This window comes from Pinus tabuliformis, chromosome X (genome assembly GCF_031772625.1).
Source record: "Pinus tabuliformis cultivar Carrire ecotype Pingquan chromosome X, CPIR1, whole genome shotgun sequence".
NCBI classification, from domain to species: domain Eukaryota; kingdom Viridiplantae; phylum Streptophyta; class Pinopsida; order Pinales; family Pinaceae; genus Pinus; species Pinus tabuliformis.
This window is the reverse complement of record NC_142308.1, coordinates 867,235,303-867,258,046: the sequence shown is the minus strand read 5'-3', so window position 1 is coordinate 867,258,046 and position 22,744 is coordinate 867,235,303.

Sequence of the window (22,744 nt, the reverse complement as noted above, 5' to 3'; positions counted from 1 at the left end):
TTTGAATACATTAGCAGATGCAATTGCTTCTCGAATGTTGGACAGACATTTACGATAATCATGCAAGTAAATTTAAAAACATTTCATCACATATGTTAAACAAGATAAGCCGGTAATAGTGATATATATAGATAGAAGTGTGTCAAAAAATATATACATCGTCTTCGATCATAGGTTTAAAACACCTTATGATCGGCAAAATGATAGTACAAAAAGTCAAAAATGTCACATGTGACTACAAAAGTGACTAGTCAATCACTGGTGGTGCTCTCTGTACGACACCACTGCGCGGGCTACCTTACGCAAAAATCTCCTAAACGGTCCAGGGACCGCGACTACGAAGCGCTGAAGCCTGATAGGAATGTCGTCCATAGTAGTCTCAGGTATATCTGCCATGAGACGCTCTAGATCATGCTCCAACTCAGCTAGTACTTCTGCGGTCGCATCCTGTGGGGCCGGTACCGGTGCAGGTGGATGTAGTCTATCATAAGGCCGAAGGTTGGCTGGACGCTGTGGACCAACATCTGCATTTTGAAAAAGTTTACTATTAGTTTTGAGACGATATATATAAAAAATACATAACTAGAAAACTTGTGAAAATAAAAAGTACCTCTGTCATCCCATTGTTCTCCCTGTGGAAGAACCATGTCCGGATCACCTCTGAAATCCATTCCGGCATACGGAAAGTCCTGTATCACAAAAAGCTGGCCCTCTAACCAGTCAAAATAACTATCTGAGAATCGAACTACTGTCGCGCCCTCGTCAGGATGTCGGGCCATCACCGCAACCCATCGTATCAGCTTTGGCTGCTGGGGACCCAAGATATCAACAGTGAGTTGCTGAGGGATCAGCATTGGAATTCTCTCCAAGGCAAAGCTCACGACTATAGGCCCATATCCAAAAGTCTTTAGTCGTCCGTTCTTTGCCTTGGTTAGTTGGCTCTTCATATGAGCCGACACAGCTTCACACCAGTTGAAAATGGTGCCTTGGTAACAGTCAATTGCCATCCGCATTTGGGATCCGGAAGCAATGTGTAAAGCGGCCGCGCCGCAAATTCTGGTAACCGTGAACGCTATGACTTTGAGTTCCGGCAGAGTGATGTGTTTTATCTCTATGCCTTTTGAATGGTGAGCCCCAGGTGTGCACCAATTCTCGCGGAGACTATCAAGGGATTGGCCACCCGGCCTAGTCCCCGCAAGACTGAGTTGCTCACCTCTGTTTGGCAAACCAGTGAGAAAGTATACATCCGAGGGCTCTATCTCGAGCTGGTGCCCTCCTATGTAAAAGCATTGTTCTTGTACGTTCCATCGCTCAACCAGCCATTCCAAGAATCTTACCTGGCCCCTCATGCCCGGTATGGTCCAATATTTGTATAATCCGCATGCTCTTAGGGCATCCAGGGAAGGTTGATGATTTATTGCAGCTTCATCTTCCTCTACATGCTCTCTTTCTCTCCAGTCTAACATGATTAATGCCCTGCATATCAAAAATAGCAATTAGAAATTAATTTGGGAATTTTTGGTGGTTTTTTGAGAGAGTTGGGGTTTTGAAATGCGCGTTTCTCGGAGGACGCACCCCGGCTTTGTAGCACAGGGCGCCCGGACGCAGCTGGCCTGAAGGCGGGCTGCGTCTTCCGACCGTTTTCCCGTATGAGAAAAAGTCGGGGGACGCAGGTCACCCGAAGGGCACCTGCGTCCGCCGAGAGGCGCATTCCAAAACCAAAACCCCCCAAAAAATGAAACTAAAACCTAAAAATTGATTCTAAACGGATAGAAATGCAGAGTAGGATGTGTAAAATACCTGGATGAGACGGCGTTCGATTCCGACGGTCAGATTTTTCGCAGCAACCACGGGAAGTTTCTTGTCAAAAGCTCCTTTTTCAACCTCAACAGTGAAACGGTAAAAATGACATGGTAAAAGGTCTTTTTATAGGTTTTTTGGATGAATTAGTTCATTTTTTACCATGAAAAGATGTTTTTGAATGTATTTTTGCCTATTTTAAACAGGTATGAGTAATGTGTTACTTTTGTGCAGGACAAAGGGATTTCGAGGGAAATTGTAATTTTTCACAAACAAAAATATCAGAGTCATCTTTTAAGCCCTTTTCTGACTCCTAAAACATGAAAAGATCGCCAAGTGTTTCTTTTTCACTCGTTAAAACAGAATTAAAAGACGGTCCCCTTTTAGCTCTTTTCTGACCGCAAAATCAGGAAAAGATTGCCGGGTTTTTGTCGTTTCGAACTCGATAAGGAAATAAAACGACGTGTCCTTGATCGCTTTTTACTTTTCAGGTTAACGACACTATTATGAAAGTACTCCTTGGTCGCAAGATCAAGCGGTTCCCCCAGGTATTATTTTATACTTTTTCGGGCTTGAGGGACACAAATATACAAAAAAGTTCAACGTGGAGTCTCCTTTAGTTTTTTCAGACTCTCTAAAATTGAAAAACGCCGAGTTTCTCCTATACTGGGCTCGTTAAACTTTTACAGTAGAGGACCTGTTCAATTACAAACGGAACGAACCACTCCTTCCTAGGGTTCGAATTTAAACTAGGTTGGACTCGTCCGAAGGATGAGCTTATAATCAAGCATATGTTATCCTCCTCAAGCTTGTTAAAAATAAAGAGGTACTTGCCAGAAATGGTGGGGGAAAAGAGAGAAGAATGAACCTATTTGTCACCTTTTGTCTCAGAAGAAACTTTATTACCGCTCTTGAACACGACACTTTTCATTCACCTGGGTTGGGAAATCTTTTACCTCACAGTTGACCAAATCATTTTGAAAGTCTTTAACCGGGTTCCAGGGGTTAACTTTGAGTTATACGTCACCAAGCCATCTGTTGTGTCGTTATGTGTTCAAGAGGTCTGCAAGCAAAAACTTTCATCTGCAAAATACTTGTCATCCATTTGACCATCCCTGAGTCAGTCCTTACAGCAACATTTCTTCAACTTGAACAATGATTTCGTGTTGCGGGCTTGCCTGCAACGGGTCGCTTTCTATCGACATCGACACATTATCTAGAAAGATGACTTAGGAATCGACAGTACCTTGAAGTCTGCATTCATCAATGGCAGGTTTCTCGCCTTTGACGTCAGTTTACATCATTGACTTTCGATCAGAGGATTCCGTGAAGTGTTCGACATCAAAACATCTATTCACATTTCACGGGTTGTGCTTGGTATTTTGAGAACCATTGACATTACTGGTGGTTTCTCTCACGCTTGTTAACAGTTTACATCATTGACTGGTAATCAAGTGGTTTCTACCATGTTCGACATCGAATCATTTAATCACATGGCTAGAATCGTACCAATTCGGGAAGTAGAAGTGAAGACCCTGGATCTAGTTTCTACCATCCAGGCTGCGAGGAGTTTTGTATTCATTATCTATGTAGACTAATCATAAACAGATGGCTGCGTCCATACTGTGTCTACAAAAGTCTATAAAAATGATGTACTGCAAGATCATTCCTGTATCAGAATAGTTAGTCCATTAGTTAAAGTTTTGAATCTGAGTATGGGAATGCCTACCTCAGTGATGATATAATCTTATCCATGTATTTTGTGTTGAAAATTGCAGGTTCCAACCAGGCCATCCACAAGGCAATCCTTGAAATGATAAAGCGCTTCACCCTTCCTAGAATTACAAAACCCTATTCTATTCCAGGCTTCGCACTTTAGGGGGCAATCTGTTACACTAAAAAATGTCACCTTGACTACTTACAGTTAGTATGGCTCAAATCAACAGTCATGCTACCCTCTTAGGCAAGTCTCATGCCTCTGTTATCCATCTCAAACTCAAAGAAGAGAGAAAGTCTTGTAAAAACTATGTTTATCTCTGGGGTCGCAGGTTCTCTCTAGCCTTACCTGCGGGGACGCTGACCTTGTTCACAAAATATGCGTCCATGGACGCTCTGTATGTTAAGGGACAGGTGCGTCCCTCTGTAAAAGGCAAAATGCGCGAGTTTTATCTTGAAAAAGTTACTTGTGGTTACTTCTAGAACATTCTAGAGGTCGGTTTGATGAAATGGATGCGCCTCCAGTTGGTTCATGTATCTCTATTAAGGGGGAACTTATCCCATCAATAAGGGAGCTATCCCACCCATAGAGGGGGATGATCCCATTGATAGTGGACCTGAATAACCTCTTTACAGCACTATAAATAAAGGCATTGAGCCAGAAGGAGAAGAGGTTGGAGCTATACATTTTCTTTGGGTAAATGCTGCAGGATTTAGGTCTTCCATTAGAGCCCTTGTGAGGAGAGATTGTCTTCACTTGATTCTACTTGGGAGAGGGTGAGCTTTGTCAAAGTAGAGGAAAACCCTTGATGGACCCTGGGAGGAACTTGCACAACACCAAGGCCAGGTTGTAAGAGTTTCTTTGTTTCGTTATTAATACAAACTGGTTTATTTTTCTCAATAGCTTGTGTTAATGAGTTATTTCATGTGTTCCTTGGTCTGCATGTTGAATATATGTTTTATTATATGAAATGCAAGTGCTTGGTAATTGTTTGATTGTTTGTGGTTGCAGGAATTGACTTGAAGGAGGAGCTCATCCGGATCGTCAAGAACGGACTTCAACAACAGCGTTTTGGAATAAGGTAAGCCTAAACACTTGTAGTTTTCATGTTGTAAAAGGTGTATTTAGAGAAAGATCACTCCATTTTGTCTTGTTTGTCATTAGAATGTCTTAGACTTCTAGGAAGGTCAGTCGTGTCCGCACCCTTGACAGATTCCGTGTGACAATCCTCATTGAAAATAGCTTGCTTTTAAGCGCCATAATTCAACTGGTGTTCTGGCTCTGATACAGGCTTTTGATGGTCGTCTAGATCTCCGCGGACGTTTTACAGTATCTGATGTGGGGGATAACATTGTCCTTCACGGACATCTTCAACAAGACTTTGGCCTTGATCTCTCGTTTTTCCCAATCTTACTCCTGTGGCCCTGCGTTCGGCTTCTGCTCATCGCCTGTAACTATCGACCAAGCATTCGCACCCTCAAGCAAGGCCTGGATCTTAAACTTCCAATTCGTGAAGTTAGATCCATCAAGTTTACCAGACTCGTTAAGGTAAGATTCCATCATATTACTCATTCTGATCAGATCTACAAAATGAATCTACCAAACAACAAAAAATGATACCTGTCAAATCGATCTGTCACATCTGCCACCAATCTACAGTGTCTGGCAATCTTGCTCCGATGAGAAAATTCGGCGTTTTCAATACAGCTGAAGAATTGATCTGATCAAAATTGATCCGATCTACCTCTCCCGGATAGATCTGCAATTTCGTCGATATGCACCCCTCGTAAATCACCAAACGAAGATGATGCTTCCTGCAGATCCCCTTGAAGGTGGATTGGCACTCTCCCGAGTGAAAATCCCGCACCAAGATAAAATCGGTGTGAGTCAAAATGTTTGGCGCGATTTCCCCCTTAAATTCTGTGCTAATCCAGTATTCTGGTGCGGTGGCGCGCTTAATAACCGAACAAACGTGCCAGTCTAGAATTCTGGCGCGCTCCCAAGCCAGAAACCCGTGCCAACCCCCTTCTACTCAGGAAAAAAAAACTTTCGAGTCCGAGCCAGGTATTCTGCAGTCCACCTGCTCAATTGAGCACAGAGCTCTTATGTACACGTGGCCACAGAGGCACTTCAAGCCACACGGGCAATTCTGCCACACAGGCAAGCTAGCTACAAAGGCACTTCAGCCACAAAGGTGATAAAAGATCAGGCTCACCCAATCTGAGCTCTGATACCAAGATAAAATGTGAACAGAATTGAAAAGAAGGAGATGTAGCTCACAGGTGTGGCCTACACCTGGAGACTACACTCACAAAACAGAGAGATCACTCTCGTACACTCTATTACAATCAATGAAAAGATTACATCATTAAATACAACTCTGGAAATCAGGAAGTTGCAACCACACTCCTAAGCTCTAGGAACAAATCCTAAACTAAGGAGATACGTTACAACTATGTAACCATTTCTCTATTAATACAAAATAATATTAATTATTTTCAACTGTTACCAGCTTCTTGTGTAGACTCAAGCTCCAGCTTGGCCAATGCGGCGAATGCAGTGTTTGTAAAAGTATTTACATACTTCAGTAACTCAGTAACTCATTTTCTTAATGGAAAACAAGTTTCAGAGCATAGACTCTAAAGGTAAAGCTATACAATAACTCCTTAGGGTATTACAGATAAGGTTGCAACCCTACCTTGCTTCCCTGAAAATATATGTAAGGGCTTCAACATTATAAAGTTATAAACAAAAATAAATAAATACCAATTGCCACCATTGAGACACTTTGATTTAGCTAATGACTTAAAGTACTAATATTCAGGTAGGCTAGCACATAATGTGGGAAATTTTGTAGGTCCTTCAAAATTGTTCTCAAGTAAATCCAGACTCTCTCCTTTGACCTTGCCATTGTGCTCAAGAGAAGGAACCTGAAAAAATGAAAATAGTCAGTTATTTGCAAGTTTCATTCCATATCTTGGAAACATTTGGCCTTTTGTAACGTTTCACATTTGGAATTTCTATTTCTGCACATTCCTTGCTTGAAAGTTACCACCAATTTAAACATGATCACACTCCAAACACACACATAAATCATCCTAGTTGGATGGGAAATTTAAAATCAATGTCAAATATGTTGGTTGTTTTTTCTTAGTCAACACCCAAATTGTAAAAGGCTAAAAACTGTGATGATCAAAAACTCACTGCAGCCTCTCAACGCACAGTGGTAGGGTGCCTCATAATCTTGGAGTAGCATTTGAACGCTCAACGTCAAACATATAAGTGCGTGCATGTTGCATCTGAACCCTAACCAACAGTACGTTATCTCATATATCACTTATTAGATTCAAGTTGCACCTAAAAAACCCTCAATTTCTGCATAGACTCCAAAAATTGCGAGCCTTATCATGTCTTTCACTAAATAATAAAAATATAATTATAAAATAACATAATTTCCAATTTGCAGCTAGTACAACGTACATGTAATTCTGAGATTTGGGTCTGTGGCAAGATAGACTCCAAATTTGGCAAGGTTATAACCTTATCCAGCTCAGGCAATAGCCCGATGATCCCCACCCCTGCTTACTTGGTTCTTGTTACCTTAGCTGAGGTAAAACCAGGACCAACCCATCTAAAATATAAAGTTTAGATAAACATATAAACATGAGCATACCTTGTTCGGAGGATAAACTTTCTCCTTGTACCCTGCTAGCCTCTCTTGCAAATCAATCAGAACTATCTGAATCTGACTAAGACCCTGCATTATACTTTCAATCGTTTCAATCATTGGATAATGATATCTCATATCAATACAAGACCTACCAACACAAAACAGGGGATCAAAATGTTAAAACCATGATGTTCCTGGCACTCCAAACTCGTTGGGCATATGGGCATGTCAAGCTGATATAGAATCTGCAAACCCCAGATCAAATTTAATATGTAATCACTAAATACAATCTGATACAATACACATTCCAACAGAAGGTGATAATTAAGATAAATACTCAATAACAATGCAGTAACAATAAAAATTTAGATACCCACGTGGTCTTTCCATCAAACAATGGAGGAGGCTCTGATTTGGAGGTGAGAATGGGTGGAATTAAATAGCTGCAATCGAGCAATATGACACCATAGAAAATATTTTGGTAAAGCAGGTACAAGTTTTGATATAATAAATGAAATATATAATCAAACAATTGAGTGAGTTAAACTTATAGTGTTGTCATCCTAACAAGGAGAATTATTGTTATGTAAATATGCCTTGTTGAAAAATTATTTACGTGGAGGGGCAGAGGGGTGTGACTTTCGCGAAGCTGATTTCGACACCTCTATGAATTTCGCGAATCTGATTTCACACAACTCTATGACATTCGCAAAGCTGATTTCGCGCAGCTATTACAGAGACTTAAAAAAAAACACAGTACTCACTCACGGCAAAAGACACAGTAAAACAGAGTAAACTTGGAACAACAATAAAACTTAGGATTAACTTCTAATTCATGAAAAATACATTCAAGCTTGGAGCATCAATAAAACTTTGGATTAACTTCTAATTCATGAAAAATACATTCATATGAGACTGCGGCTCATTCACCAAGTAAAAAAAAGGTTTACAGAGATTTTCACTTGACAGAGAATAACACACAGTAAAACACAGTAATGGTTGTTTTCACACACGTACCAAAATTTGCTCCACCATTTTCTCCTCAGAGACCCTCCCTCTTTATTTTTTTTCTCTTACTCACAAAAAAATGACTTTTACATGATTCTTTATCTCAACATACAATTTTTTTACATTAATGCATTACAGAGCAAATAATTAATACATTGTTGTTGTTGAGTGTGATCAGAATCGCGCAGGTGTTTGTGGAGTGTGGGCAATAATCATGGAATGAATGCTTTCCCATATCTAATTACCAAAATACATTAAATTCCTTAAATTCTTCGCTGTGTTGAGGAATGCTTCGCGCGGTACTCTGTTCTGGCCTCAGTGCTTCCATATTCAAACAGAGACGCAACCTGCAAAAATACTTATGGCAAGTATGGCTGCTGTCAGGGTGTTTAACATGGTGGTTGGGATTAATATTTCCAACACTCCCCCTTAATCACAATTGTCGCCATTGACAATTCCCAAACAATTTCTGAGATAAACAAAACTTTCATGTGTCAATGGCTTTGTGAAGATATCAGCGAATTGTTCTTATGACCTACAGTGCTGCAACACAATTTCATCATTGTTAATCAACTTTTTGATAAAATGATATTTAACATCAATATGCTTGGTCCTCTTGTGAAAGATAGAATTTTTTGACAATGCAATTGTTGAGGTGTTGTCGCAGAAAATAGTTGTAGTTCCCTCTTGGTCACGACAAAGATCCCTCAACATCCTTCTCATCCAAACTGCCTAACACGTTGTTTCTGTTGTTGTGACATATTCAGCTTCTGCTATTGACAGTGACATTATTGGTTGCTTCTTGGAGGCCCATGAAATGGCTCCGGAACCCAAATGAAAAACATATCTTGACGTGCTCTTTCTGTCATCAACACTTCCTGCCCAATCACTGTTAGTGTAACCAACCAGCCTGAAATCACTTGTTGTTGTGTACAAAACACCATATTGTTTTGTCCCATTGACATACCTTAGAATCCTTTTCGCTGCTTGCCAATGTGTCTCCTTGGGTGTCTCCATAAACCTCGACACCAAACTTACTGCATACATTATATCCGACCTAGTGGCGGTCAAATACATCAAGCTGCCTATCATGCTTTTGTATAATGTTGGATTGACATTGTTGCTACAATCTTCTTTGCTCAACTTCAACCCCATGACAGTTGGAGTTGGTGTGGGCTTGTTATTCTGCATTTTAAACCTCTCCAAAATGTCTGCCACATACTTTGCTTGAGAGATAAAAATGTCATTTTATGTTTGCTTCACTTCTATGCCCAAAAATATCTTAACAATCCCAAGTTAGTGATTTCAAATTCACTCTTCATGACTTGTTTGAAATCAGCGATGAGAAAATCATCATTGCCTATAAAAATCAAATCATATACATATAAGACGACAATGAGAATTTTACCTTCGCTCTCTTTGATGTAGAGAGTGGGTTCACCGTCACATTGTCGAAACCATTGTCCAACAAGTAGGCATCTATCCTATTGTACCATGCGCGTGGTGCTTGCTTCAACCCATAAAGGGCTTTCCTTAACTGATACACTTTGTCTTCTTAGCCTTCTACCTCATAACTAGGCAGTTGTGCAACATACACTTCCTCTTTCAGCACTTCATTCAAGAATGTTGATTTTACGTCCTTTTGATACACTTTCTATTTATGCTGCGCGACAATCACCAAAACTGCGCGCACTGTCTCCATCCTCACAACTGGCACGAACGTCTCCGCGTAATCTCATCCATGTTGCTGCTTGTATCCTTTGACAACTAGCCTTGCTTTGTGTCTTTCAATCTTTCCCTCAATGTTGCTTTTGGTCTTATAGACCCACTTCACTCTAATGACATGTTTGTCTTTCGGAAAGCTGACTAACTCCCATGTGTCATTCTTTTCTATTGCTTTTATTTCTTCCTCCATTGTCGCAACCCATTTTTCTTCTTTGATTGCATCTTCAAAATGGATTGGGTCATCTACATGAAAAAATAATGCAAATAAGGAATTCAGACCAACATTGCTATCAACTTCTTCTTGCTCATAAATTTTATTTAAATTTCTGAATTTTGGTCTTCTTGTGCTTGTTGAAGATGGGCTTGACATGTCACTTGGTGTTGCGCTTTGCGGTGTGCTTGGAGAAGCACTTGTTTGGCTGCATGAAATTGTCCTATTATTTTTTGATGGTGTTGTTTGTTACTTGCTTTGTTGTTCTTGAATAGGAGTAGAGGGATTCACTGTTGAGGAATTACTTGTTGCTGTTAATTCTTCTTTGTCCTCATGTGGTATACATGCTTTGACATTGACTTCCTTTTCTAAACTTCCATCCCATGCTTCCTCTTCTATAAACTTCACGTCTGCTGATTATGACCTTCTTGGTTAATGGATTGTAGAGTTTGTATTCCTTGGATTCATCACTGTATCCAACAAATATACATTTCTACCCTTTGTTGTCCACCTTCTTCCTCAACTCCTCCAGGACATGTGCATATGCCACGCATCCAAAAACTCTCATGTGGGTGACATTATGCTTTCTCCCACCCATGCCTCTTCGGGAACTATGTTCTGGACACTTTTGGTTGGACATCTATTCAAGATATATGTTGCACAAGCGACAACTTCAGTGCAATAATTATTTGGCAAATGCTTTGCCTTCATCATACTCCTTGCCATTTCCATAATGGTCCTATTCTTCCTTTCTGCCACACCATTTTGTTGAGGTGTATACCTTGTTGTAAATTGCTTGTGAATTCCATGCTCCCTACAAAAACGAAGGAAATCATTTGAGATGTATTCTCCACCTCTATCAGTCCTGAGGACTTTGATGTAGTGTCCACTTTGCTTCTCAACAAGAGCTTTGTATTGGCGAAAACACTCAAACACTTCACTTTTTTGTTCTAGGAGATAGACCCATGTCTTTCTTGTGTAGTTATCTATGAAGGTCAATACATAGTGGCTGCCACCAATTGATGGTTTCTGCATTGGTCCACATAAATCTGAGTGGACAATCTCCAAAGGTGCCTTTGCCCTGATTAACTTTCCTGCTGGAACTGGTGGAAATGTCTCTCTATGTTGCTTGCTCGAGATACATCCTTCACATAGGCTATCTGGTTTTTCTTTGAGTGGTAAACCCTTCACCATGCCTTTTCTATGCATCAAATTCAAACCTCCAAAGTTGAGATGACCAAATCTCAAATGCCATAACCAATTTTCATCTTTTACCTCTGTTTGAAAGTTTACTTGTGTGACAGTGGCCTCTTTTCTTCCGTTCTCTTGTGAGTTCATTGAGAGTTGTGCTTGTTCACCTTCTTTCTGCAAATCTGATTTTAATTTTAGGGGAAACATTCTATTGTTTGTCATCTGAACCTTTGCAATCAGTTGTCTTCTTGGAGGTCTATCCAAAATTGTTTAGACATCATTTTTGAAGAAGACATTGTAGCCCCTTTGCATGAGTTGTCTAATGCTTATGAAGTTATGCTTCAGACCGAGGATAAAATAAACATTTGAGATGTACTTCATCTCCCCCTTCTTTGTTATGATATTAACTCTACCTTTTCCCATGATAGAGACTTTGCTATCAGTTCCTAATGTCACTTCAAGTTTCACACTTTCATCTAGATTGGAAAACATTTCTATGTTTCCTGACATGTGGTTGCTACACCCTGAATCTAGATACCATACATCACTCTGTTTTTCTTATGCTACATTACAAGCTAAAAACATGCTATCATGGTTCTGATTTTCTTTTGTGAAATTTACACTTGGTTTGTTACTAATGTCATATTGCTTCTTTCTACATTCATTTGCATAATGACCATACTTCTTACAGTAATGACATTGAATTTGAGATTTATCATACCTTTGACCTTGTGCTTGATTTTGGCTTGGGCCTTGACTTGGATTTTGATTGCTGCCTCTTCCATTTGAGCTTGAAGGGTTGCTTCTTCCACCTCTGTGTGGGCTTCTTCCTCTTCCTCTAGCATATGATCTTGCTCTGCCTCTACCTTGACCAAATGAAACTTGTGTCTTGAAGGCATGCTCCAATGAGGAGTTTGTTGCTCTATTCAGTCTATGTTCATGAGAAATCAATGATGCATTAAGCTCATCCACTGAGAACTGCGAGAGATCCTTTGTCTCTTCTATGGCCACAACAATGGCATCAAACCTTGCTAGAAAACTTCTCAAAACTTTCTCAATTATTCTTCTTTCCTCAAGTGTCTCACCATGAGACCTGATTTGAGTAACCAACCCACTTACATGTGTAAAAAACAAGTCTACATTCTTAGACTCTTTCATACAAAGTGTTTCAAAGTCTCTTCTCAACATTTGTAGCTTTGTTGTCTTGACTTTTGCCATGCCTTGGTAGGCTGTCTGGAGGGTGTCCCATGCTTGCTTAGGCTTTGTCGCTGCTGCAACCCTTGGGAAAATACTTTCATGAACTGCTTGGAAAATATAGAACAGGGCTTTTGAATCTTTCTTCCTGTTGTCCTGTAACAAATCTCTTTTTGTTTGAGATAAGGCATTGTATGTTGTTGCATCTGCTGGTTCTTAAAAACCATTCTCCACCAAATCCCAAATGTATCGGGAAGAAAACATGGCCTTCATTGTAATAATCCAATAATCATAATTTTTGCCATTAAACTGAGGTATTTGAGGATTAGTCAAGCTTGTGCTTGATGTTGCAAAAAAAAAACTGGTAAATATGCTAAAAACAATTTTCCCTCAAAACAATTTTAACTTCTAGTAAAAACACTTGTTTTTACTCTAACAAACCTGCTCTGATACCATGTTTAAAAATTATTTAGGCGGAGAGGCAGAGGGGTGTGACTTCCACGAAGCTGATTTTGCACAGCTCTATGACTTCGGCAAATTTGATTTCACGCTCTATGACATTTACGAAGCTGATTTCGCATAGCTGGATTTCGCTCAACTATGAGAGAGACGTAAAAAAAACATAGTATTCACTCACGGCAAAAGACACAGTAAAACAGAGTAAGCTTGGAGAAACAATATAACTTAAGATTAACTTCTAATTCATGAAAAATACATTCATATGAGAGTGTGGCTCATTCACTAAGTAAAAGCAAGGTTCACAGAGATTTTCACTTCACGTGGAATAACACATAGTAAAAATTTGCTCCACCATTTTCCCCTTAGAGCTCTTTTTTTTTCTCTTACTCACAAAAAAATGACTTTTACATGCGTCTTTATCTCAACATACAATTTTTTTACATTAATGCATGATAGAGCAAATAATTAATACGTTGTTGTTGTTGAGTGTGATCAGAGTTGCGCAGGTGTTTGTGGAGTGTGGGCAATAGTCGCGGAATGAATGCTTGCCCATATCTAATTACCAAAATACATTAAATCCCTTAAATTATTTTATGTGTTGAGGAATGGTTCGCACCGTACTCTGTTCTGGCTTCAGTCCTTCCATCTTCATACAGAGACGCAACCTGCAAAAATACCTCTGACAAATATCGTTGTTGTCAGGGTGCCTAACGCAGTGGTTAGGATTAATATTTCCAACATGCCTGCCAAACAAATTTCAAAAGCTTACAGTGCCATTATCTGTGAAAGAATAAGAACCCTACATACAGTCAATAACGAAATGAAATGGGTGGATTTATGAAGTGCTACCTGCAACTGCTATGCGGTTCTTACAGAGAATCAATGAAAATTACCAATTTAAAACATTACCAGGAAAATTCATGCACATATAGAATGCCTGAATGCCCTATTGTGATAAGTATAAGTGTATTCACATTTTAGAATGCAGTTGCAAGTGCCTCGACCCACCATTCCGCCCATAACTGAAATACCTACCATTCCATAACCTAGATTGTCATATTTCTGCAAATGCTTGATCAACAACATCCCCTACAGAAGATAATACTGGTAACACCTTGAAAAAATATTATCAACTACATACAAGTGCTCCAACAAAAAAGCTCATGCGTCTTTCTCTATGTAAATTTATAATACCAAGAAGTTGCATGTCCTCTTCGGCAGTCCGTGGACTGTACCATTCCCCTTCATCATATTACAATACCAATAAGTTGCATGTCCTCTTCGGCAGTCCATTCCCCTTCATCATATTGACTTACTTCTCATCATCAAAGTTTGAATGTCCCCGCCAAGTTGTGTTCTCCATTAGCCTACTAAACCATACAAGACTTCTGGTGAATGCGTCGCTAATGTGGATTTCAATAAACGGACTCTTGCCACGACCTCGCCATTCGTGGCACCTTTTGCATGTTCCAATAAAAACTAACCCCTGCCACGACCTCTCAATTATTATACTTACGGCGGATTTCAATAAACCAACGGTAACATTGTGAAACAGATGCCAAATTTTGTAAAAAGGAAAAACATAGTTTTAGTTCAATCGATTCACTAGAGTAGGGCAAAAGGGTAGATCTCACGGAGTAGACGATGTTTGGCTTGACCATTTTCGAAAAGAAATGCTTATTGGTATAACTAGAATTTGCACCTAGTGTTGCAAAGGAAACGCCGTAAGGCATAGTGTGTGGAAGAATATTGAAACGTGAATAGGCTTTTGCGGGCTTTTTTGGAAGCAAGGGTCGATGAATTCGAGCTTTAATTTGAGGGAGCGATGCCTAAAACCATTGAAATGGAATGCAAGCAGCCATAAATATGCATTGAACCTGTTTAGAGACCTTTGTTTGTTGTTGGAAAAAATTGTGGAGTTAAAGGTGAAGATAAATGAATGAATCCATGCGAACAACAACCGGGCAACCATATTGATTTGGAAAGGGCTATTTAAGAAATCATTATTCAAATGGGAAATTAAATTAATATGCGAACAACAACCGGGCAACCATATTGATTTGGAAAGGGCTATTTAAGAAACCATTACTCAAATTGAAAATTAAATTAATATGAAGATATATTGAAAACATGTATTATAATCATTAAATTCAATTGATTTTGTAAACAAAATATGTTAAAACCCATTGACAGAAATGGTTGTGAGGACATAAACTATCAAAATGGCATTGATCTCGAAACATCCCTTTTTAAGTTTGAAACAGGAAACACAAATAGTTGTGAGGACATGAACTATCAAAATGGTATTTGATGTTGAAACATCCTTTTTTAAGCGTGAAATGGAAAATACAAATAGTTTATTGTAACATCCTTTTTAAAGTTTGAAATGGAAAATACAAAGTGTGTTGTAACATCCTTTTTAAAGATTGAAATGGAAAACACAAATAGTTGTGAGGAAACAAACAATGAAAACGGTATTTGATCTTGAAACATCCTTTTTCAAGTTTGAAATGGAAAATACAAACAGTGAATTGTAACAAAAGAGGTTCGAGAAGGAATATAATAGTCTAAAGAACATTGTGCTTGTCATTCCATATTTGAAGTTGTACGAAAACAAGGTGGAGGCAGCGAAGGCCTGAAGAAGCAGCAATGGACCTGCAAAATTTATATTTTGTTAAAATTAGTAATATGTAAATCAGTTGCAGAAATTTATTAGTAATACTCTGCAGGTGAGTTGTGTTAAAATGAATCTGGAATGAATGGTAATGAAGTTACCTTTGCTATGGGGATCCATATATTGTTAGTGGAAGATGCATGGTGAATAACGGCATATTGAACACCATTGGAGGTCAATGCACAGTTGGAGATGCAGTTTTTTTGCTTGCCAATCTACATGTAGTTGTGCAGGTATGTTATTTCTGAGCCCATGTGGCCTGCTGCAAAAGAAAGAAAAGGTTAGAATGAGATGTACAGATAATATAAAGACATTCTAATATTTGCTTATTTACTAATATTGATTAAAGTTTGTTGTTGTTGAAAGATATGAAAAGTATGTTATGAAATAGAATGAGGTAAATAAATGGAGGAAACCTTTTGGTGATGTCAAAGTACGGGTTGGAGCAGATTATCTGGAGGCGGCATTGAACGGAGAATTTCTTCTGCGTGTTTTCTGCGAGCAATGTTTTTGTTGTCCTTCATTTTACTGTAACGATCGAAACTGAATGCGGGGTTAATCCGGAGATCTTGTAGAGAAGGCACTCTTGAAATAGCTGTGAATGTGAGACCTTGACGTTCTGTTTTTCCAATGTCAATTGTTGCTTTTGGAAGGGTCATACCTTGAGATTTATGTATGGTTAAAGCCCAAGCCATCTTCAGTGGAATTTGTGCACGACCATTTCTTTTTACTGCTGGAATAGGCAAGTGAGTGGGGTTTCTTTCATCCCAAGGATGCCCAATGTACTTGGGGAAATCTACGACAACAAATGTTGGAATTTGTGGGGGTGCAGTTGATTCTTTGTAAAAGATGGTTACAATTTTTCCAAGGGAACCATTAACAAGACCGGCTGAAACCCAAAGGTTGGAAGTCAACATAACTTTTTCGCCATTGCATAGCAATACAATTCGCTCAAGTTGCTCATCTTCAGAGGAAAGACTGGAATATGTGTTGTCATCTTCAGCAATGGATCGTGCGATAGGAGTGTTTAGAGATTTCATCATTTGCTTATTATGGACCGTTGTTTGAGCATTTGTTGGAAATAGATGCATGGAATCATGGAATGAACATATTTCATCTTCTGATAAAAAGGAATCTGTGCGCGACATGAGTACGTTGTAGTCGTCGATTGTTGGATTTTCATCTCTAATGTTTTGGAGAACGTTCCTGAAAGTAACCTGTGCAATGTCGTCGCCTTGTTGACGAAATATTGTGTCTAATGTGATGACTGTGTTGAAGGTGTTCCACAGTGCGCTTCCGTGGCTCGTCCCTGCATATAGAGGTATGTCTTTGACGGGTGGTAGCTGACCGAGATCACCAACCAATATTATGGAACAACCACCAAAAGGAGTGTTTCTTTGGTGGGGAAATGCCTCGTGAAGACGTTCATCAATATGGCTGAGAAGCTTTGGCCCAATGAAGCTCATTTCATCGATTAGTATGTATCTTATATGCCTGAGTTCTTCTTGGAATTTTGCAAGAGCACTACCTTCTAACGGCATAAGATCCTTTATAGGAAGGTGCAAAGCAGAATGGATTTTCGATGCTTGTATGTTGAAGGCAGCAACCCCTGTAGGGGCGAGGAGCATGATCGGTGAAGGTTCCAGGCTTGCAAGGCCTATGAGCATATCTTTGATGCAATTAATAAGGAGGGATTTTCCCGTACCAGCAGTGCCTTGTATTATCATTCTGAGAGCGGGTAAATAATCCTTCCTAGCAAAATGATTAAAAATAATATTTAGAGCTTTTCTTTGCATTGGAGATAATGTAGTAAGGGTCGGCAGGATATGTTGATGTGTTTGAAGAATGCGGTGGATGGAGCAGCTATTCTCAATGAATTGTATTGCATTATTTTGTAGATCCAATGGGATAGTGGTATGATTCCAGTTATGGGTGTCATCAAAGCCACGAAGACCAAGCATGTCAAGGTCGTTTATGAGAAGCTCATTTGTAGGGTGTAATTGGGAAAGTAATTCCCATTCATTTATTTCCATGGTGTCTGTTGGATTGGCTTCATTCATAGTTGAGGTATCATTTGTGACAGATTCAATATCAGATAGTGTGCGGTGTTGATGCCAAGGATTGTAAAATGGGCGAAATGTTTGCCAATTTGCGATGAATTCTGCAGCGGAATCTCCTATATCTTGTACGATATGGCGAAAAGGTTTGTATAGCATAAGTTCAACCCTGCAAAAGTCAGCGTAGCAAGGTTCTGTTGTGGATGGTATGGAGGAGTAACGTGGTATGACCCGAACAATTGCTTTTGCAGGCCTTTGTTTCCATTTGTTTGTTTTGTGACGAGGATCATATGACCAGGATCTTGCCAACTCTATTAGTGATGTGGACTCTAGGGTAGAAGGGCGCTGGATATATGTATCTATGAAGTGCGGGGATGTAGTGGAGGTGGTGTCCGTTTGTGGAAGGCGCATAAGAATTTTTTGGTTTACATTTAAAGAAATGAATGGCCGACTACATAATGTTAACAGTAATTTTTGCAGCATATGGCAGGTTTCTTGTGCTCTAATGTCACGATCAACAAGGGTTTCTGCAAGAAATTTTCGAAATGCGGATGTTGCTGGGTCAGCAATGGGTGAAGCCAGGACAATTCTATGTAGCATGTCGTGGAAGCTTTCATATTTTTTTTCTGCTTTGGATGCATATTTGGCAATATATTTTTGTACAGCGTGTATGGAGAGTACTAGTTGGCAGTCAACATTTGCACGCCAAATAGATAGGATGGTAGGGTTATGGCTATTGAGTCGATCGTCGTTCCGAGCAAGGGTGTATGTTTTTTGGCCATTGGAATCAATGAATAAGGCCGATTTTGGATGTAATTCCCACGGTGCTTTATAACGACATTGGAGTGAGGATCCATTTTTTCTTAGGCACGTGCTTTCTGAGCATTTTGTGTGACGTTCAACACAATTGACGAGCTGTTCATAGTCACTGAAAGGATTGGTTCTGAAGATTTGCGGTGTGGACAACAGGCAAGGGTCTTCGGGATTTGTCCAAGCATTTGGTTGGTTTGAATTCGAAGGAGCACGAGGGTTCCAAGCGGAAATATATTTGTCGAAGAACTGCCTTGCAATATCGACTGCTTCGGTGTCTTCCCAGTTGAGATTCTCCATATCAGGTGCATTTTCTATCCAAAGGAAACCATGGATGTGCGCAGATTCCCTATGTTGCCATTCATACCTAACAAGTATGCGTTTTTGTAAGATAATTTTGCAATAGGTGAGGAATGTTGTTTAGAGTTCTTGGAGGAAAAAAAATGCGGTAGAATGCGTACCTGTACCAGTAATATTTTGTATTCAAGTGTTTCTCCAAGATAATCTCACGAAATGCTGTGAATCTATGGTGCATATATAGTGATGTTAAATGTGGGTTAGAGATAATGTTATCATTTCTCCACTTTTGTTGTTTTCCAATATCAGTGGGAAGACATCCGGGCATGACTGCATGAAGATCAGGCCATTTTGTATCAGCTGCACTTAATGTGAAGAAGAACGTAGGGCAACCGAGTTGAGATATCATGTCCATTAGTTCATTTTTAGATTTGTGCCAAAATGACCTTGTTCCACGTAAAGAGCTACCGAATCGCATGACTTGCTCTGCCAATTGCTCATCTGGAAATTGTTCTAATCGAATGTTCAGATCTTGAATAGATATTGAAAAGTTATCTGTGATGTTTTTTTTCACAAAAATCGACGTTGTTGCTTGACTGCGATGCCGCATCATGAGATTATATATGTAATAACGAAAGCGTGGGTGGCTTCCAAATCTGTTATCGTAGTAACGTATGAGATGAAGTGCATATTCATGTAACTGCACTGCTTTCATTCTTGGCTGATTTGGCATTGCAGCGCCTGTCGGGAAAAGGGCAGGGAAAGCCATAGAGAGTAGACCTTCTGTGTTGTATTCATTGACTGGCGATAAACCAATTGTTGGCCACTCAATTGTAGTATCAGATTGGTGGTTGTAAGCATGCAAATAATGGCGGATTTCTTGGATTTCTGTATTTGTATTGGGTATGATGGGTACGAACGATGATGTTTGGCCAGCAGATGGGTCTGTGAAATCTTCGGTGAGCTCATGGGGTGGTTCAAGTGGAAGGCGAACAGTGGTTTCTGTAGTATTGGAATGGTGAAGGGAGGAGGAGACATCGGTGGGGATTGCTGGTAAGGATGCCAGTGCGTTGGAATCAATACAAACATTCTTATAGTATGGGTCATTAGCCAATTTGTATTCCAATGCAGCGAGAACGCGATGTCTACTGACAATGAAATCATAAGCCTTATGGTCATTACTATGATGCGTGACAATTAGGATGTCCAAGTGCTCAACACGTCGTGGCAACATGTTTGCGATTTTTGTTATGTCTTGAGGAAAACAAATTGTGTGGCCACTGTATTTATACTGGCCACCACGTGCATGTGTTACCTGCAGTATAGGGTTAACCCTAGCAATGAGCATTTCTTCTATTTGTGAAAGAGACGTAAGGGCAGCTGGTTGAGGGCCAGGGTCCATGTTGTTTGATAATGAGAAGCGATGACCCTTTGTTTCAGAGGCGCATCTGGAGCAGCAATACATGTGGTTGGAATTGCGGATATGTATTCCAGGATATGATTCAAGACAAATGGAGCATGGGCATTTAGGTGGAAGTTTATCAAGCTTTGAACGGAAATCTCGATGTGCTTGATCAGTATAAACGTTGCTGAAAGCATGTGCAAAGGAGGGGTTAGGGCAATGAGGCATGGATGTATTTGTTTGAGAGGTATGCTGAGAAGATAAAGAGTCTGATAATTGCAAGGGAGGATTGTTTTCAGGGTGGGCCATTTCAGACGAGGAAGGTTGGTCACCCTTTTGTTTTTTGTGTTTTTGACATTCTATGATGTTTTTTTTTGCTTGGTAAAGCTCACGGCGCCGTGCATTTATTCGTTCTTTATTTGTTGCATAGTATCTTCGAGCACGTTCATTATTAGAAGAAGAAGCCATTCGCAAAATTTATGGTACCTATAAGCAAGGGAGGGGAAAAGAAGAATGTTATTTGGAGACAACAACCATGTTATTGTATGAAAGCGAACGAAGGGTAAAAAATGCAAGCGAAAGCGAAAGAAGGGGAAAAAAATCCAAGTTCTGAACAGTGCCATGTGAATTTTTTTATTTGAGAAATGTTTTTGAAAGAACGTATTAGTATTTTTTCTGCAGACATGTAGGTAGTTTCATGTGTAAAGCTGATAAAAGGAAAAAAAAATGTGATTTTGTCTACTAACATAATGCTAGATACAATGGAGAACAAATATTTATTTCAATGGTATATAAGAAAATTTCATAAGAAGACATGCAACAATATATCTTGTAAAGTTGTATTTATAAAATTGGACAATAGGAATTGCCAAAAAGCAAGGAACACATTCTGCAATATTTATCTACAATGTCGAGATGCTCTGAATTTCTCGAAGGATGTTTTTGCATTCTGTCGTGAAATGCAGTTTTTATTCTTTTATGATAACGCATTTCAATCGTGGGAATTCTTTAAAAGTTTCTGTCTTCACCGATAGTGTGAAGATATGATCTGTCCATAGAGCTCTAGAGACAATTTCCTTGATTAGTTCTGGATCTGAAGATAATAGATAGAAGTCTTTGGCATTATTTCCAAGAATTGTAGAGCCTGCGTCTTCAAAAGTAACAGTGGAAGCCAATTCACCAGTGTGATATTGTATGTCGATTTTCAATAAGTATCTGTAATCACAGTCGCTGACTTCAGCGTTGCATTTTGGACAGAACCACACCCTTGTATTTTGTGGAATAAGTTTTTTCATGCATTTTTTCCCACCAACAATCGACGGGCAAGAAATGTAGTAAAAACTATCCATACCAATTTTTGTTATTGTGCCCTTTAATTGGAAAAATGTTGGTTTCTCTAAGGAATCCATACTGTAAATGTCAGCAATTGTTATTTTTTTTGTTGGTGGTAAAAAGGAGATGTTGTTGTCAAAGATGTTGAAGCAGCAGTCGAGCCTTCTTTTTTAAACCACGACTTTAGCGCATGGGCCTCTTCAATGTCAGGATCTACAAGAACAATGGATCTCGTTGTAGTGCCGATATTTTTTCCATTAAATTCTCCAACACGTAAAGATTTGATTGCAATGATGGGGTTATTTCCTGTAGCACATAGGGAGGAGATTTCCTGTGAAACGGCATTAAAATTATCTCCCCAAAAGATTGCATCTATGTTATACCCTGACATGTCTCGAAGCTGTACTGTTTGTTTATTGACTTCAGAGCCATCTTTTCTACGTATAATGCATACACTGGAAATGTCTGTGACAACACCAAGAATATCAACAATGGAGTTGACGTTTGTTGTTCTGATATCATCAATTGATTTTATACTGAATCGCACTGTTGGATTATGTTTTTTTTCACTGGCAACATGTTCTATGGTAGATGTTGCATTCAACAAAATTTCCCAGTCATTGTTCAAGTGGTTGTATTGCTTATTAGCCATTTTCACATTCCCTTTAGAAACAATGTAGACATTTCCATTTTGGATTTTGTCAAAAAAATAATCTGCGACATTGTTGAAACATGTAATATGTATTTCTCCACCCTCTGTATCGAACAGGTCAAAACCAAACACTTTACCGGGTCCGTATTGATTCTGAAACTGTCGAAGAGCTGTTTTCCTTTGGACATATCCTTTTATGCACCAGTTTGAGTGGTAAGGGTTTAACGATTTGATGGGAATTTGAACCGGTTGAACGGACGGGGTTGGAGTAGTTGGAAGAGGGCAGTGCCTTCTTGATGGAGGATGTGGATCCGATGAGGATGGAGAGTTTTCATCAGATGTGATGGGGATACTCATAGTTTTTTGATTGCCAATTAAGGGTGCAAATGAAGTAGATATTTCAAAGTCTATTAGCTTTATAGACCTACACGACAAATGAGAGTCAAAGGAATAACTGTTAGAAGCAGTTGTGTTATAAGTAAAAAAATGTTAAATTTGAAATAAGAAATTTATAAGAAACTTACGTTGAAGGACCAATAGTTGAG